Genomic DNA, 14,453 nt, shown 5'->3' on the forward strand with positions numbered 1-14,453 from the left:
ACCATGTTGGCGTTTGTCAAGATGGTTGAGAGTGCCCGAAGAGATCGCCTATGGCCCTATCACCTTGAAAGTGTCTTCCTGTATTACAGAAACAGAACACCAGCAATAAGGTGTATACTGTGCAGGAGGCACACAACACCCACTCTAACTTCTGCACTGCAGATGCATGTATTGCAGAAATTGAACACCAGTGATAAAGGGTAGCTTCAGGTGTGTACTGTGCAGGAGGCACTTAACACCCACTCTAACAGTGCTAGGTTCCCAAGCAGTAAAGACACTGTCCCTGACTATCGTCCTCTTTCCCTGACCACCGCAACACACTATACAAACCCCCCTGAGCTATAATTGGCCACAGGAATCCTGCCTGTTGTGAATTGTGGCTCTCCTCACAGAGGATGTCACATCTGTACTTATTATATAGAACCTATTATGCTCCTCGTAAACGTTTTCAATTTGGCCGAAAGGCCGGACGCAAGTTGCCCCCGGTGTGGGAACATGGGGGGAGACATGATGCACATGTTTTGGAGGTGCCCGAAGTTGACCCGCTACTGGACAGAGGTGACAGGAACCATTGATCGGGTGTTTGGAACCTCCATCAGGATGGAGGCAAAGTATTGTCTCCTGGGATTAGTTGAAGGAGTTGGAAACCCGGGAAGCAGCCAGATGGCAGTTCTGAGATGCCTATTTCAGGCAAGGAAACTGATTGCCCAACCCTGCTTAGCCTCCAATGTTGGCAATGACTTGTTTTTTTTCGCTTGTTTCCTAAGATGACCATGTTGGCGTTTGTCAAGATGGTTGAGAGTGCCCGAAGAGATCGCCTATGGCCCTATCACCTTGAAAGTGTCTCAGAGGCTAAGCATTGTCGGGCCTGATTAGTAACTGGATGGGAGACCAACTGGGCATACCAGGTGCCATAGGCTTCTTTTTATGTTGTTGGCGTTGACATGTTTTTTTTTTCCGCTTGTTTCCCAAGGTGATCATCTTGGCATTTGTCAAGAGGGCTGAGAGAGCCCAAAGAAATCTACGGCCACATCACCCTGAAAGCGCCCGATCTCATCTGATCTCAGAGGCTAAGCAGGGTCCGGCCGGGATAGTACCTAATTACAGGTGCCGTAGGAATCTTTTTATATTGTTGGCTTTGACCTGTTTCTCTTTCGCTTGTTTCCCAAGGTGACCATTTTAGCATCAGTCAAGAGTTTTGAGTATGTCCCGAAGCGTTCGCCTAAGGTCACATCACCCTGAAAGCGCCCGATCTCAGAGGGTAAGCAGGGTCTGGGTCAGATGGGAGACCGCCAGGGTCTATGTTGTTGGCGTTGACCTGTTTTTTTTCACTTGTTTCCCAAGATGACCATCTTGGCATTTGTCAAGAGGGTTGAGAGTGTCTAAATAGAACACCTATGGCCACATCACCCTGAAAGCGCACAATCTCATCTGATCCCGGAGGCCTAGCAGTGTACGGCCTGGTTAATACCTGTAAGGGAGACGATCTGTGAATACCAGGTGCCGTAGGCTTCTTTTTATGTTGTTGGCATTGACCTGTTTATTTTCGCTTGTTTCCCAAGGTGGCCATCTTGGCGTTTAACAAGAGGGTTGAGAGTGCCCAAAAAGATCACCTAAGGCCCCATCACCCTGAAAGCGCCCAATCTCATCTGATCTCAGAGGCTAAACAGTGTCGGGCCTGGGAATACCAAGTGCCATAGGCTTCTTTTTATGTTGTTGACTTTGACCTGTTTTTTTCGCTTGTTTCTCAAGGCGACCATCTTGGCTTTGTCAAGAGGGTTGGGCGTGTCTTGAAGAGAACGCTTACGGCCACATCACCCTGAAAGCACCCGATCTTGTCTGATTTCAGAGGCTAAGCAGTGTCAGGCCTGGTTAGTACCTGGATGGGAGACTGCCTGGGAAGTCCAGGTGCCATAGAAGGATCTGGCCTGGTTAGTGTCTTGATTGGGAGATCGCCTGGGAATACCTTATGCCGTAGGCTTCTTTTTATGTTGTTGGCTTTGACCTGTTTTTTTTAGCTTGTTTCCCAAGGTGACCATCTTGGCCTTTGTCAAGAGGCTTCAGCGTGCCCAAAGAGAGTGCCTACGGCCAAATCACCCTGAAAGAGCCCAATCTCATCTGATCTCGGAGGCTAAGCAGCGATGGGCCTGGTTAGTACCTGGATGGGAGACAGCCTGGCAATACCAGGTGCCGTAGGCTTCTCATTATGTTGTCAGTGTTGACCTGTTTTTTTTCCCTTGTTTCCCAAGGTGACCATCTTGGCATGTGTCAAGAGGGATGAGAGTGCCCAAAGAGATTGCCTATGGGCACATCACCCTGAAAGCGCCCAATCTCCGCTGATCTCAGAGGCTAGAAAGGGTCACGCCTTGTTAATACCTGGATGGGAGACCGCCTGGGAATACTAGGTGCTGTAGGCTTCTTTTTATGTTGTTGGCATTGACTTGTTTTTTTTGTTTGTTTCCCAAGGTGACCATCTTGGAGTTTGTCAAGAGGGTTTAGCGTGCCTGAAAAAATCTACTATGGCTGCATCACCATGAAAGGGCCAAATCTCATTTGATCTCAGAGGCTAAGCAGGGTTGGGACCTGGTTAGTACCTGGATGGGAGACTGCCTGGGATTTCTCGATGCCATAGGCTTTTTTTTAAGTTGTTGGCATTGACTTATTATTTTTTTTTTTTTATTCTTTTATTAAGTATAAGTAGAACAACATAAATATGACAGTCAACCATACAGCATGACCCAGGGTCACAATTACATGGTAACAAAAAATAGGCAGCCAAATAACTTTGGGTTCTCAGAGGGAAGTCCTACAGTTTCATGCAGAAAAGAGAGAAATCCCACCTCCGACATGTAGTACAGTATAACTAGTGCAGCTCCGTTCAGACAAGTGTAAAGGCTGACCGCAGGGTAAGCCTGTATTTGTAGGAGGAGTCAGGCTGCATAAAGCCTGCCCTCCTCTGCCTCCTCCTCGTTGGACGTCGGTCGCATGTGGCTGGCGTCACTTCCGGCGGGTCGGAGGAGGATGTCATTCTGTTGCTCGCACATGGACGGGGGTGCTTGTGGCCCCCGCTGGCTCCGTTATGGGCATCTGTGGGTGGGGGGAGTTCTCCCGCCGGCAGCTGCTGTCTGCACGGGGGGAGCCTTCCTCCTGCCTACAACTATGCGAACGACGCTGCGGTGGTGCGTTTGCTACTACAGCGCCGATTCTCCTGGCAGGGGGAGGGGGAGGTTTTCGGCCGCGCCGGCTCCCCCTCCCCCCCTCACATATGCAGTGCACCCGCCCGCCCCTCCTCCCGTTGTTCACGCCGGGGGGAGGGGGGTGTTTGGCCGCCGTCCGCTCCTCTCCTCGGGCTGTTTCCGGCTCCAGAGGGTGCTGCCCGCCCCTCCTCCTGGTGTTCATGCCGGGGGGAGGGGGGGTGTTTGGCTGCCGTCCGCTCCTCTCCTCGGGATGTTTCCGGCTCCAGAGGGTGCTGCCCGTCCGCTCCTCCCAGTGTTCATGCCGGGGGGAGGGGGGGTGTTCGGCCGCCCGTCTGTTTCTCTCCTCGGGCTGATCCGGTGCCATGAGGGGACTGCCCGCTCCTCCCGGTGTTCCCATGTTTTTCTAGCATTTTCCGACGTATTTCCATGGTTTTGACGTATTCACGTGTTTTCTTACGCGTTGTCCTGTGTTTCCTTCCGTATTTCCCATGTGCCGCACGTTTCATGTCTTATGCCTTTCATGTCTTTACCCTTGTGTAATTTCATGATTCTCAGGCATTTTACGTTCCTCATGCTTGTTAGTGTCGGATGTATTGTACGTGTCTGATGCTATTTGCATGTCTCATGCATTTTCTTGCGTTTCCCATGTTTCTTTTGTTTTTTCTCGTGTTTTCTTGCCTTTTCTCGTGTTTCTTACATATTCCTATTTGCCGCACGTTTCGTGTCTTATGCTTTTCTTTTCTCTTGTGTACCCCCCAGGGTTTTCTCTTGTGTACCCCCCAGGGTTTTCTCTTGTGTACCCCCCAGGGTTTTCTCTTGTGTTTTTATTGATTTGCGTCTCTCATGCAACCTGTATTTCCTAGGCAGGTCGTGTTTTATAAGCAGCCGCAGTTCTTATGCCGCTCACGGTGATCAGTTCACGCTACTCATGTTTTCGTTCAGTCACGTTTCCTTATCGCAGGTTTCGTTCTTGTCGCAGGTATTTTTTGTCCGATCACGATTCTCTCGCTAGTTGTGTTCCTGATCAGTTGGGTGCCATTCCTCACTATTTATTTTAATTTCCTAGCTGCGTCCGGCCAGGAGTTGCCCTGGGATATGGAAAGTTTGGTTAGTCAGTTTTTCATTGAACCACAGTTTCTACTGGCTCAGGGACTTTCGTAGATCACGGGGCCCGGGCCAGTATCTGTAGGCTCGGGTCTCAGAAGCAGGTTCCAGTAACGCACTTTCTTTTCAGTTCCAGTTGTGGTAGTTTGGTTTTCCATTTGGTTGGCACTGCAGCCTTGATCATTGGGTTTGTTTTAAATTCCAGGAAGGCCCATGACACTGCTTGCATTGTTTCCAGGTTAGGTTTCCAGTCCTGTTGGTGAAACATCTAGTTCCTTTTTGCTTTTCTGTTTTGTTTTAGTTTCCTTTTTTGCCTCCTCCAGCTTGTATCAGCCTTCAGCACTTTCTGGGCGTATCCAGTTAAGTCTCAGCATTTCATGCTGAATGATCTGTCAGGTTGTTTTATTTTCTGCTTTTCCGTTTGAAGCCATCCAGGTCTCTAGCGGTGGGGACTCCCTGCTGTGCTTAGCTGACTTTCCATTGTGGGTTCATTTTATGACGTTCACGTACTCTTAGGTTTTATCTTGCGTGGGTCGCTGGGTTGGGGCTCAAGGGGGTGCTATAGCTGGCTTTGTGGTTCCTGAAGCCAGGGGAGGGGCTACTGCCTTTCTTAGGCCGCGTACACACGCGCGGACTGTTTGCCCAACCTTGTTCGTCAAACAGTTTCGGCAAACAGTCCGCTCAAAATTTGCATGAGCGGACTTGCCCACACACGAGCGGACTGTTTCAACGAACTGTTTGCCAAACAGTCCGCTCAACTTTTGAAATGAACGGACTCGCCCACGTAAGGCGGAGGCAAATCCGCCCATTTCGAGCGCGTGTACAGGTAGGCGGGGCCCGCGAAGGAGACGTCGCGGGCTCCGCCGCCTGGAATGGGCTTAAAGGGGAACCCCAACGCCGAAAAAAAATCGGCGTGGGGGTTCCCCCAAAGTCCACACCAGACCCTTGTCCGAGCACGCTACCCGGCCGGCCAGGAAAGGGGGGCGAGCGAGCGCGCCCCCCCTCCTGAGCCGTACCAGGCCGCGTGCCCTCAACATGGGGGGGTGCCTTGGGGAAGGGGGGGCCGCGCGGCCCCCCCACCCCAAAGCACCTTGTCCCCATGTTGATGAGGACAAGGGCCTCTTCCCGACAACCCTGGCCGTTGGTTGTCGGGGTCTGCGGGCGGGGGGCTTATCGGAATCCGGGAGCCCCCTTTAAGAAGGGGGCCCCCGGATACCGGCCCCCCACCCTATGTGAATGAGTATGGGGTACAATGTACCCCTACCCATTCACCTGTGAAATAAAGTACAAAAAAAAACACAACACAGGGAAAAAATATTTTATTGCACAGCTCCGGGGGTCTTCCGTCTTCGGGGGTCTTCTCGCCGGACTCCTCCGCTATCTGTGTGTAGCTCTTTTACTAGCGGAGGAGTCCGGCTTTCTTCCTCCCCGCCGCCGGCCTCTTCTCCCGACTTCGGGGGTCTTGTCCCCCTCTTCGGTTCTTCTGCCGGGCCACCGCGCCTTCTTGTAGCTCTTTTGCAGGCGGTGGCCCGGTCTTCTGTCGCCGCTGCCTTCCGTTCTTCTGTCGCCGCCTTCGGTTCTTCTGCCGGGCCACCGCGCCTTCTTGTAGCTCTTTTACAGGCGGTGGCCCGGTCTTCTGTCGCCGCTGTCGTCGCCGCCGCCGCCGCCTTCCGTTCTTGTTCTTCTTCTTGTTCTTCTTCTTCTTCCCCAGGAGATGTTGACTCGACGAGCTCTCCGGCCGGAATGCCAGAGCCGCGCTGTGCGGTCACTTATATAGTGACAATGGGGCGGTGTCACATGGTATATGTCACATGGGTTGGTCACATGGGTTGATGTCACATGGGGACTATGACATCGTAAGGGGGCGGGGTCACCATGTGACCAACCCATGTGACATATACCATGTGACACCGCCCCATTGTCACTATATAAGTGACCGCACAGCGCGGCTCTGGCATTCCGGCCGGAGAGCTCGTCGAGTCAACATCTCCTGGGGAAGAAGAAGAAGAACAAGAAGAAGAACAAGAACGGAAGGCGGCGGCGGCGGCGGCGGCGACGACAGCGGCGACAGAAGACCGGGCCACCGCCTGCAAAAGAGCTACAAGAAGGCGCGGTGGCCCGGCAGAAGAACCGAAGAGGGGGACAAGACCCCCGAAGTCGGGAGAAGAGGCCGGCGGCGGGGAGGAAGAAAGCCGGACTCCTCCGCTAGTAAAAGAGCTACACACAGATAGCGGAGGAGTCCGGCGAGAAGACCCCCGAAGACGGAAGACCCCCGGAGCTGTGCAATAAAATATTTTTTCCCTGTGTTGTGTTTTTTTTTGTACTTTATTTCACAGGTGAATGGGTAGGGGTACATTGTACCCCATACTCATTCACATAGGGTGGGGGGCCGGTATCCGGGGGCCCCCTTCTTAAAGGGGGCTCCCGGATTCCGATAAGCCCCCCGCCCGCAGACCCCGACAACCAACGGCCAGGGTTGTCGGGAAGAGGCCCTTGTCCTCATCAACATGGGGACAAGGTGCTTTGGGGTGGGGGGGCCGCGCGGCCCCCCCTTCCCCAAGGCACCCCCCCATGTTGAGGGCACGCGGCCTGGTACGGCTCAGGAGGGGGGGCGCGCTCGCTCGCCCCCCTTTCCTGGCCGGCCGGGTAGCGTGCTCGGACAAGGGTCTGGTGTGGACTTTGGGGGAACCCCCACGCCGATTTTTTTCGGCGTTGGGGTTCCCCTTTAAGCCCATTCCAGGCGGCGGAGCCCGCGACGTCTCCTTCGCGGGCCCCGCCTACCTGTACACGCGCTCGAAATGGGCGGACTTTCCGAGCGGGAACAGTCCGCTCATTTCGAAAGTACAGCGGACAGGCCCACACACGGGCGGACTGTTCGCTCAAACACAGTTTCAGCGGACAGTTTTTCGGAATTTCCGAAAGACTTTGTCCGTCCAACTGTCCGCTGAAACTGTCCGCTGAAAGCCCACACACGAGCGGACTGTCCGCCCGAACACTGTTCAGCGGACAAGGTTGGGCGAACAGTCCGCCCGTGTGTACGCGGCCTGAGCGTTTCCTTCTCTGCGGCAAAGGCATAACTCATTTGCCGCCACTCCAGGTTAGACGTTATTCACTGGGTCATCTGGTTTGTTGAGCTTTCTTCCTACTGTTTTATTTTTTGCCCCCTTTTAGGCATACTGACCACGTGACCTTTGGCACACTTCAGGTCTTTGTTTCCTTGTTGCTCTTTGTTCCTTTCCTCACCATCCACAGAGTGACTCTGAGTACAAGTGTAAAGGCTGACCGCAGGGTAAGCCTGTATTTGTAGGAGGAGTCAGGCTGCAAAAAGCCTGCCCTCCTCTGCCTCCTCCTCGTTGGACGTCGGTCGCGTGTCCCACCCACCCATTCCCTTTTTCTTTTAATTTCATTCTTTATATTTCATACTTGGGTATGCCCCCTTTTAGGCATACTGACCACGTGACCTTTGGCACACTTCAGGTCTTTGTTTCCTTGTTGCTCTTTGTTCCTTTCCTCACCATCCACAGAGTGACTCTGAGTACAAATGTAATCATGGAGAACAACTGGGACCACAGCGAGCCAGCTTATCATGACCTATGTGAACCAGAGTAAAATATGAGCCGGTCATGTCCAGAACCCTGGGGTTCTTCTGGGTCCCGAAGGCTAGTAAGGAGACAAGGCATAGTCAAAAGGGAGAACGGGGGGAGAAGAGAGTGCAAAGACGGAGAGAGAGGAGGGGGGGATGGCGGCGGGGAAAAAAAAGAAAAATAAAGACAAAAAGGGAGGGGGGGGGAATGCCACCCAGGGCAGACATGGCCTACGTAGGTAAACGTTAGATGTTCAGTCGTTTTCTGGGACAGGGGCGCTGCTCACCTCCCGAATGTAGTCTCGAGTACCAGTAAAATACCTCCAGGGCCTCCATGTAACACTAAATGCCTCTTCAGTGTTGTGAAGGGTGGCAGTCAATTCTTCCATCCGGAGAATATGATTGACTTTGGAATACCACAGCACCTTGGATGGGAACTGAGGCTGCCTCCACAGTGTGGGAATGCAGGCCCAGGCGGTGTTCAGGAGTTGCATCGTGAGGTTTTTTTGTGTATTTTCGAATAGGCTGTTCGGACAAGTGTAGAAGGCAAGCTGCTGGGTTGTCTGCGATATCTACATTTGTGAGAGTTTTTATCGTCCCGGTCACCTCCACCCAAAAGTTCCTCAAGGCCGGGCATGCCCAGAAAATGTGTCCCATGGTCCCTGTATCTGAATTGCACCTCCAACAAACATCCGGGATCGATCTATTCATTTTATTCAGAAGGTATGGGACTCTATACCAGCGTGAGACTATCTTGTATCCTGATTCTTGATATTGGTTTGCGATGGAAGCTTTATGTACTCAGGTCAGGATCTTCCCTATCTGTTGTGGGGTAAATGTGATGCCTAAGTCCCTCTCCCATTTGTGGATAAATGGTGGGGTCGACTCCTCCTCCTGACTACTCAATAGGTTGTACAGGAGGGAGAGGGTGTGTCGCACAGGTTCCCTTTTGTGACAGATGGATTCATAGGGCGTCAGGTCTCTAGGAGTGTAGGGGGCCCTTTGTATGGCCAGAAGAAAGTGACGAAGTTGATAAGCACTAAACAAGTCAAGTGGAGGGTCAGAAAGCTCGGCGACAGATTGCGTGGTCGGGAGCCCTCCCGAGGGCCACACCTCTCCCAGACGCTGTTTCCCCACCACTGTCAACTGTCGCAGTGTCTTGTTGGTAAATCCCGGTGGGAAGCCTGGATTACCTATAACCGGAGTCATTGGTGACGGCAGGGGAGCAATGTGTGTGCAGCGGAACAACCTCCACACAACAGCCAACGTAGCTCCCACTACGGGGTGATCTCTGAGGTCTTTTGGTAGGGAGGACAGGAGCCACGGGGAGGTCAATAGGGGAATTGATCCATCCTCAATCTCCATCTCCACCCACTGCTTGTGTGGGCCATTACAATGCCAATCAACGACTCTCGCTAGCAGAGTCGCTCTGTAGTATTGTCTCAGATCTGGGAGACCCAGACCCCCCTTGTCCTTTGGTCTGGCAAGCAATTGCAAACGGGCTCTGGGCGGTTTGCGCACCCAAACAAAGTCCCGGAGCAGCACCTGCAGTTGTCTGAAATGAAAAAAATTGGGGGTAACCGGATCGGTAATGTCTGGAACAAGTATAAGATCCGCGGGAGGGCCATCATTTTGAATGCATTACAGCGCCCGAACCAGGTCAGTGTTAAAGCATGGCAGTTTCCCAAATCAGATTTCAGTCTATTCAGGAGAGGGACAAAATTAAGTGGGTACAATTGCGCTAAATCCGCTGCGATGTATCTTGGGCCTCCGGGATCGCCTGAAGCCACCGGAGCCACGCCGGCGGGTGAGGTAAGGGGCTGTCATCGGTCCCCTCCCGTCATCTCCCCCCTCGCCCGAGTCTCATTTTGGGCGGTTTCGGGCTTCCGCGGCCCTCGGGGAGCCCGCGGCCGGCTCTGGCCTAGTGCGGCCTACTGAGGCCTAAGGATCCCCAGGGTTTCCTACAGCTGCTGCCCGGAAAGTGCTCCACGGCCGTTCCGGCCTACAACTGCTGCCGCGGTTTGCCTACTTACTCTGGCCTGATCGACCACCCCCCCCCCCCCTCACGGAGGATTGCTTTATTTGAATTATTTATCTACTTGTGGTTCTCCATCCACATTTGATTGTGACCCCAGTCTGCTCTCCTGGCCCACTATTCCAGGCATCCTTGCTCCAAGCATCCCCTGCAGCCTCATACTCCCTCTGCATACAGACTCTTCTCTGGCTATCTTTGTGTACTCATTTACCCTACTGCAGCAGGGGACTGACAACTTTACATTCCTTCTACCTGGACGATCTTACAATCCTCTCAGATAATAAGCCAGCATACCTCACAAAATTACTACGGCGGAGGTCACCTTGAACTATCTCATGACTGTAACTATAGGGCCACGTCTTGACGTATGCAAGCCCCTCCTAAATGATCTAGACTTTCACCTATAAGGGTCTACCCCCACATATGGAGAGGTAGGTCGGGCCTACACTCAGCTCCTGGCTCCCCCGACCCCACGGCCCTCATTTCGGACAGTAAACCGGACCAAACACAGCTCAATGGGGAAAGACAAGCCCAAAGCACACAAGAGCGGCAATGGCCGTCACCCGGGAGGGGATCTAGATGATTATTTCGGCCATGGACGGTTGTCCTCACAGCACCGACCAGCATCCAAAGGGACACCGGCCCCTCCATCTCCGGCGCGCTCTGAATCAGCCCTGCAATCTCAGGTGCGTCCCCACAGCCTGCTCTCACACTCTGAGGACACTGCCCTCTCCCCCAGGCTTACCAGAAGCCTGTAACGTACCTAGTAGACGAGCCCGGAATGCAGGGAGCGGCCCCTCGTATCCCCTGGCTAATGAACCCCTGGAGGTGGTAACAGGAATTCAAAAGTTCAGAGGGCACAAGTGCCTGGCAGATAGAGGCAGGTCCGGATGAGCAGCAGAACACCGACAGCGAGTAGGTAGGGCTGATGGTAATCGGCTGGTGAGGCAGGCACAAGTGGGTAGACTGGCAGGCAGACGGTCGTCAGCGAAGACAGCAGTCACAGGAAATCCAAACGGGTAGGCAGGAACAGCGGAGTCGGGTGCAGGCCGGGTCAGCAGGAAACGGTCAACGCGGTACAAGAGGATGAGGCAGAGACGTGGTCAGACAAGCAAGAAGTCGTAGGCAGGCAGCAACGGATCAAGGTCAAGAACTAGCCGGGTAACAGGAACCAAGGTAACAGGTACAGGAACTGAATAGCAGGATCTCCGAACACGCTGTAGACTGGACAGCAAGAAGGGAATGGAGCAAGGACCTTAAGAAGCCTTTAGGGCGCCAAAACGGTCGCATGACGAGTCAGCGTGCCCCCGCGAGTGGCCGTGCGCCCGTTCGTGACCCCACGTGCACGCGTGCGCTCGTTCATGCCGCCGCGAGAGCTTCCGTTCGCTTTAGCGCGCGTCAAAGGGGAACGACGGGTTCTCAACGACAGGCTTCTGCGGGTAAGTCTCCCGTGTGCGACCGGAACGCCAGGACGATCGTGACATTGCCCCCTCCCAAGGGGCAGCCTCCGGATGCTCAACTGAGCCATCTTACTCGGGTGAGAATTCTTAAAGGCACGGATGAGTCTCTTAGCGTGGATGTTAGATTCTGGCTCCCAGGAGTTCTCCTCAGGTCCGTACCCCTTCCACTTGACCAAAAATTGAATCTGGTTCTGTCTCTTCCTGCAGTCCAGTATGGATTCAATCTCGAACTCAATTTCCCCATTGACCATCATGGGTTCTGGAGGACTGGTAATTCTGTCAGCGAAAGGATCCGGGACAGCGGGCTTGAGAAGTGACACATGGAAGACTGGATGGATCCGGAAGGATTCAGGAAGCTTGAGCTCAAAAGCCACGTTGTTTAATTTCCTCTTGATCGGGAAGGGACCCACGAATTTTGGGCCCAACTTCTTGGAGGGGCAAGACAGTCTAAGGTTCAAGGTGAACAACCAGACCTGATCCCCAACCTTGAGATCCAGCTCCCCCTTCTCTTCCTGTCGAAAACTTCTTTGTTATGTTCCTGTGACTTGGTCAGGGTTTCTTGTAGAAGTTTGTTATTTACTTCAAAGAAGTTAAGACTCTCCTGTACCGCGGGTACCGAACACTCGGGGAGATTGCCAGACAAGAACAATGGATGGAAGCCAAAGTTCGCATAGAAAGGGGACTGCTTGGTGGCAGAGTGGACTGTGTTGTTGTAGGCGAACTCGGCCATAGGTAGAAGAGAGACCCAGTCATCTTGGGAGAAGGACGAGAAACAACGAAGGCTCCAGTGTCTGGTTCGTCCTCTCGGTCTGGCCGTTGGTCTGCGGGTGGTAGGCTGAGGACAGGCAAAGGTCGATTTTCAGAGCTCCGCAGAGTGCTCTCCAGAATATTGAGGTGAACTGCACCCCCTATCAGATGTGATGTTAGCGGGGATGCCATGGAGTCTTACAATCTCTTTAACGAAGGTGTTGGCTGTCTCTGTGGCTGAGGGGGTGCCCTTCATGGGCAGGAAGTGGGCCATTTTGGTGAGTCTATCGACTATGACGAAGATCGTTGAACAGTTCTCCGAAGGAGGGAGTTCGACGATGAAATCCATGGAGATCATCCTCCATGGTCTATCAGGAACAGGTAGCGGTTTTAGCAGACCCCAGGCTCTAGACTTGTTGCCCTTACTCCGAATACAGGTGACACAAGCCTCCACATAACTCTTGCAGTCGTCCTTCATTCGTGGCCACCAAAATGTATGTCGGAGTAATTCCAAAGTCTTGAATACCCCAAAGTGGCCGGCCAATGGGTGGTCATGACAGGAGGCCAGAACCAGAGTCCGAACTTCCTGGGGAACAAAGATCTTGCCCTCATGCCACAGAAGGTCATTACTGGAAGATAACGGGATACCGGATGGAGGTGTTGTGCCTATGGAAGCCTGCTTAACTTGAGACACCACATCCCCCTGGAGCAGAAGAAAGTTCCCTGTAGAAAGGATGGTATCAGTAGGTGGCAGGCTCTCCGGTTGCCTGGACATGCGGGATAGAGCGTCTGGCTTGGTATTCTTGGATCCGGGACGGTATGTGATGTGAAATGAAAACCTGGAGAAGAAGAGTGCCCACCTGGCCTGACAGGGCTTCAATCTCTTTGCTGTCTTAAGGTACTCCAAGTTTTTGTGGTCGGTATAGACCAGGATCGGATGGGTGGCTCCCTCCAGCAGGTAGCGCCACTCCTCGAGTGCAGATTTAATTGCCAGTAACTCACGATCTCCGACTTCGTAGTTCCTCTCTGCCTCCGACAATTTGCGGGAAAAGAAGGCAACCGGGTGGAGTAAGGACTTGGGCCCCTGCCTCTGGGAAAGAATCGCTCCGACTGCTATTTCTGAGGCGTCAACTTCGAGGATATATGGTAGAGCGGAATCGGGGTGTTTCAGGACAGAGGCCGATACGAACAAATCCTTCAGAGTCTTGAAGGCCTCTTGTGCTTCGGGGGTCCAATGAAACTTCTGGCCCTGCTTGGTCAGTCCGGTAATGGGAGAGATAATAGAAGAGAATCCCTTAATAAACTTGCGGTAAAAATTTGCGAATCCCACAAATCGCTGAACTCCCTTTTTATCGGAAGGGGCAGGCCAGTCCTGAATTGCGGAGATCTTCTGGGGATCCATCTCAATCCCTCTCACAGAGATGACCAGGCCGAGAAACTGGATGCTCTGCCGTTCGAAGACACATTTCTCGGGTTTGGCGTACAAGCCGTGAAGGCGGAGACGAGTCAGAACCTTCTTCACGTGTTCCCGGTGGTCAGCTAAAGTGGGGGAAAAAATTAGGATGTCGTCAAGGTAAATAATTACAAACAGATCAAGGTAATCTCTAAAAATGTCATTGACAAAATGCTGAAACGTGGCTGGGGCGTTACACAGCCCGAACGGCATCACCAAGTATTCGAAGTGCCCGAAGCGGGTACGGAAGGCAGTCTTCCACTCGTCACCCCTCCTAATACGGACGAGGTTGTAGGCACCCCGAAGATCCAGCTTGGAGAACAACTTAGCAGAACCTAGTCTCTGAAAAAGTTTGGGTACTAATGGCAGGGGGTAGCGATTTTTAATGGTGATTTTGTTCAACGCCCGATAGTCCACACATGGGCGTAAGGAGTGGTCTTTCTTTTCCACGAAGAAAATCCCAGCGCCAGCCGGGGAGGTAGAGGGTCGGATAAATCCCTTCTCAAGGTTATCATCCAAGTAGGACTTCAGGGTACTCAGTTCAGACTCGGATAGAGGGAAGATTCTTCCGAAGGGGATTTCTGCCCCCGGGAGTAGTTCAATAGGGCAGTCATATGGCCTATGAGGTGGTAGAGTCTCGGCCCCCTTCTTACTGAAAACATCTAGGAAGTCATGATATTCCTTGGGCACAGCTTGTCGGGTTTCTTCGTCTGCTTCCAAGCAGAGGAGGGCCGAAGAGTCCCCGTTAACTGTAGGGCAACAATGCTGGAGACAGTAGACCGAAGGAAACTCAATCATTCCAGTGGCCCAATCGATGCGTGGGTTGTGTGCTTTCAACCAAGGCATACCTAGAATGATGGGGAACAGAGGAGAC

At 52.9% G+C, this 14,453-nt stretch overlaps 1 pseudogene; it reads left to right on the forward strand.

Annotated features, from left to right (window-relative positions):
- Positions 1-2,080: 2,080 nt before the first annotated feature.
- Positions 2,081-2,199, forward strand: LOC143948574 (5S ribosomal RNA; annotated as a pseudogene).
- The last annotated feature ends 12,254 nt before the right edge of the window (positions 2,200-14,453 follow it).

Source organism: Lithobates pipiens, unplaced genomic scaffold, assembly GCF_037356315.1.
Source record: "Lithobates pipiens isolate NorthernLeopardFrog02 unplaced genomic scaffold, aLitPip1_a1.2 Scaffold_30, whole genome shotgun sequence".
Taxonomy (NCBI): domain Eukaryota; kingdom Metazoa; phylum Chordata; class Amphibia; order Anura; family Ranidae; genus Lithobates; species Lithobates pipiens.